General features: G+C 40.3%; 1 long non-coding RNA gene across 2 annotated transcripts in view; it reads right to left on the minus strand.

The window, feature by feature from the left end:
- LOC107621826 overlaps positions 1-3,657 on the minus strand; it is a 5,300-nt gene extending 1,643 nt beyond the window's left edge. The window contains exons 1-2 of one of the 2 annotated variants that reach the window (XR_002355195.1): positions 3,343-3,657; positions 2,248-2,438 (exon numbers count right to left, since the gene is read on the minus strand). This is a non-coding gene — a long non-coding RNA (uncharacterized LOC107621826). The remainder of the gene's footprint in view (positions 1-2,247; positions 2,439-3,342) is intronic. The other variant, XR_001615954.2, reaches the window with a different exon arrangement.

Here is a 4,420-nt window from a genome sequence, read left to right on the forward strand (position 1 = left end):
GCGGTTGAAAGGTGACGAACAAAGAAGCTTCCTAAGACGGGTAGGAGAAGAGGCAAAGTGGGATGGAAATGGAAGCGCGGAAGAGATGTGGAGGGAGATGGCAGAAGTTATTAGAAGAACAGCAAAAGAAAGTTTTGGTGAATCTAAAGGAATATGACCAAAAGACAAGGAGTCCTGGTGGTGGAATGCGAGTATACAAGAAAAGATAAGGATAAAAAGGGAATGCTTTAAAGAGTGGTCTTTATGCCGCAATGCAGATAACTGAAAAAATATAAGGCGGCTAAGAAAGAGACAAAAGTGGCTGTAAGTGAAGCAAGAACAAGAGCATATGAGGGTCTCTACCAGTCTTTGGGCACGAAAGAAGGAGAAAAAGGTATATATAGAATCGCAAAGAGCCAGAAAAGAAGAACGAGAGATTTGGATCAGGTTAAGTGCATAAAGGATAAGGATGGAGAGGTGTTGGCTCAAGAGGAGAAGATTAATGAAAGGTGGAAGAGCTACTTCTACGAGTTATTTAATGAGGGACAGAAGACTCTTCCGAGCCTTGGTCGATTATGCACAAGGGAAGAAGATCAAAACTTTAACTACTATCGAAGGATTCGAGACTTCGAGGTAAAAGAGGCTCTAAAGCAGATGAAAAATGGGAAGCGATATACCTATTAAGAAGGATGATGGAGAGGCATCGTAGTAATAAAAGGGATCTACATATGGTGTTTATTGATCTGGAAAAAGTGTATGATAGGGTACCAAGGGAGGTCTTATGGAAGGTTTTAGAAAAGAAGAGAGTAAGGATCGCATATATTCGGGCAATTAAAGACATGTATGATAGGGCCACAACTAGTGTGAAGACTCAAGGTGGTGTGACAGAGGAATTCTCTATTGGTATAGGATTACACCAGGGATCATTCTTAAGTCCATACCTTTTCACATTAGTCTTGGAAGTACTCACAGAGCACATCCAAGAGCCTGTGCCATGGTGAATGCTTTTTGCCGATGATATCGTCCTTATGGGAGAGTCAAGGGAAGACCTAAATAAGAAGTTGGAGTTATAGAGAGAAGCTCTAGAAGTGTATGATCTTCGCATAAGCCGTAGCAAGACAGAATATATGGAATGTAAGTTCAGTCTGAGAAGGGAAAACCCCAATATAAAGGTGAAGATTGGAGAAAACACCCTATGAAAAGTTAAAAGTTTTAAGTATCTTGGGTGCATCATATAGGACAATGGAGAGATTGAACAGGATGTAAATCATAGGATCCAAGCAGGTTGGTCAAAATGGCGGAGTGCATCTGGTTTTATATGCGACAAAAAAGTGCCTTTAAAACTTAAAGGTAAATTCTATTGCACCGCTATAAGACCGGCTATGCTGTATGGTACAGAGTGTTGGGCGGCTAAAAGGGAGCACGAACATAAGCTGAGTGTGGCAGAGATGAAGATGTTGAGATGGATGAGTGGTCATACGCGATTGAATAAAATAAGGAATGAAGATATAAGGGAGAGAGTTGGAGTAGCACCCATTGTGGAAAAGATAGTTGAATCGCGTCTCAGGTGGTTTGGACATGTGAGAAGAAGACCAATAGAACATCCAGTCAGGAGGGTGGATGAGATGGAAGATGGACAAAGGGCGAAAGGCAGAGGAAGACCTAAGAAGACCATCCATGAGGTGGTCAAACGAGATCTACATGTAAACGGTCTCTCTGTAGACATGATACATGACAGAGCACAATGGCGTCGTTTGATTCATGTAGCCGACCCCACTTAGTGGGACAAGACTTTGTTGTTGTTTGTTGTTGTTTGATTTATATTGTTGCAAAAAAATATACAATTGAATTGGTTTAGATCGATTTGTGATCTCTACTTTTTCTTTATTGAGAATTAGTTTGAGATTCTACTTCTATGTCATTCTCTCTTTCACTTTATATCTTTTTGGTGATTAATCTACTCTAACCAAGAGCACTCAATATTATGAATGGGATCGAAGAATAACATGCCAAGGGATTAGAGGAGTTTTATGCCTACAACTACTCAAAGGATAATCTAAGTTTACACTACTTGAAACTTGCATCACCAAGCATGAAGGTTCTGACTTAGTAAAAAAAATAGTAGGGGTTAGACTTCAAACAAAAAGATGTTAATTCTTGCAAAATATTACATATTCATCAAGATAACATGCCGATTTTTCCAGCATATTCCGCATTCATTTTTTTAAATAATAACGATAATAAAAAATGAAAGGAGAAAATCTTTACCTTCACAACACCTCCAGTTTTTCTTCCAGCCAAGACATCCATTAGCGTGGTTTTCCAGCCCCGCTTACTCCAACCAATGCTGTCAACACTCCAGGCCTAAAAGCTCCAGTAACATTAACAAGCAGCTGCAGCCTTTCTTCTTGTATCCCTTGTTGTTTCAATTCCTGAAGAAATAATTGATATCTTTTAGCCTGCCAGAAAAATAAAGAATACTTTTTTGGGTGCCATGGGGGATTTCTTTTTACGCATCAAAGGGACATCCACATAGTAATTGATATTGCTGAAAGCCATGGAAAGAGGTTGAAATGGGAGAACCATTCCTCTTTGTTTGAAATGCTTTCCTGGGATGACAACACAATAAAATAAAATGAATGTCATTTCCCAGCTGAATAGAAATAACTAATAACTAAAATAAAAGAGAAGAGGAAAAAATGTGGAGAAGTAACTAATAACATATGACAAGCATAGATATAGAAGCTAAACTTTAAATTTATACCAGCTTTTTCATGATCCCCCAAATCTGAAAAACATTGAGCTGCAATATTAATTATTCCTATTCCTTCAAAAATTTCAGCAGCTTGCCTAAGAATTTCGTGCCTATCCTCAGGATTCAAATCACACAAATGGTTTGCAGTTGCCCTAAGACCAGCAGCCTTAGACTTTTTCTCCCAGTAGGAGTCCCCTGCTCTTTCAAAACACATTGTCGCTAAGCAGAGTTATTAATTAAAACGACTTATCACAAGCAGAGTTTCTTGGGGCAAGAACAAATCTAAACACAAATTTTACTTCATTTAACAAGTTTCAATCCTCTTTCATAAGAGTAATTTAACAACTCAGATCTTAAACCACACACATAACAAAGGAACAATTAACTTAAACCATCAATATCAATCAATAAAAATTAAACAAAATCAAAATCCTAACAGTGAATGCTTAAAGTATGAAAAGATTAACCTACTGCTAGTTGATGTAGAAAAACTAGAATAACAGAACAGGCAAAGCAGTAGCAGTTTAGCATCACATAGCAGCAGCTGAGCACTACCACAGCTGCAGCAGAACAGAACCAAATGTCAAGAAGTTTAGAAAAAAATTTACCACGGTGCTGCGAACGCTGAACGTGGCTGACGGAGGTACGACGAGTGAGGGAGATGGAGACGGCGGCGGGTGCTGAACCATGGAGGGAGGAGTGACGATTGAGGGTTTGCGAGAGAGAGTGAGCGTCGACAGAGAGTTTGCGATAGAGAGTGAGCGCCGAGGGAGGCCTTACCAGAGTGAGTCACCGCCGAAGGAGGGATAGGTGTTTACAGGAGAGACGGAAGGAGCACCGACGTAGGGAACACCGGCAGAGGTGGCACCTACGGAGGGGTTGCTAGAGAGGGTTGGAACGAGGTTATTGGGGGAGAGAGTGAGAGCACCGGCGATGAGCTCTATGTTAAGTGAAGAGCGCCGCCACCATTAGGGTGATAAGCTCTGTGTTAGGGTTTTCACTTTTGAAGGCATTGTTTCACAGAAGAGGGTGTGTTTCGAAGAAAGGAAGAAGTGTTGTTAGGGGGTTTTGTGTAAAACTGTTTGTTTCGAATTAAGAGGGTGGAATCTTTTTTTTTTTTGGAACTTTGTGGCCACGCTTATAAAGCGTGCCGAAAGATTTAGAGGAAAGGGCCACGCTTTAAAAATGTAATGATAACGAAACTATTTTGCCACGCTTCAAAAGCGTGCCGATTTCCCTCTATCGCCACGCTTTTCAAGCATGGCAATAAAAAAGCGTGGCCAAATTTAAAGTAAGCGGACACCCTCATAAAAGTGTGCCAATTTTCTTCTATGGCTGGCAAAAAAAAGTGTGGCCAAATCACAAATCAGTGGCCACCCTCGCAAAAGCGTGGCCATATACCACTTTTTGGCACGCTTTAAAAGCGTGGCAAGAAAAAAGTGTGCCGACAGGCCTTTTTTCTTGTAGTGGGCCATTTTAAATCGGAGGAGTCAATAAATGAAAAATAATAGCTACAAAGGGTTCAAAAAATATGGAAGTGAGCCCTACAATGGGACGTGCTTCAACCGTCTTCATGTGGTAGTGTTAAAGTTGAAGATGACGACAAATTCGGAGAGATAGTTTTTCATGTGTCCTCTTTGAAAGGTATGTATGAATTTACTGCTTTATTTGATCTCCATTATCGAG

Source organism: Arachis ipaensis, chromosome B10 (genome assembly GCF_000816755.2).
Source record: "Arachis ipaensis cultivar K30076 chromosome B10, Araip1.1, whole genome shotgun sequence".
Classification (NCBI taxonomy): Eukaryota; Viridiplantae; Streptophyta; class Magnoliopsida; order Fabales; family Fabaceae; genus Arachis; species Arachis ipaensis.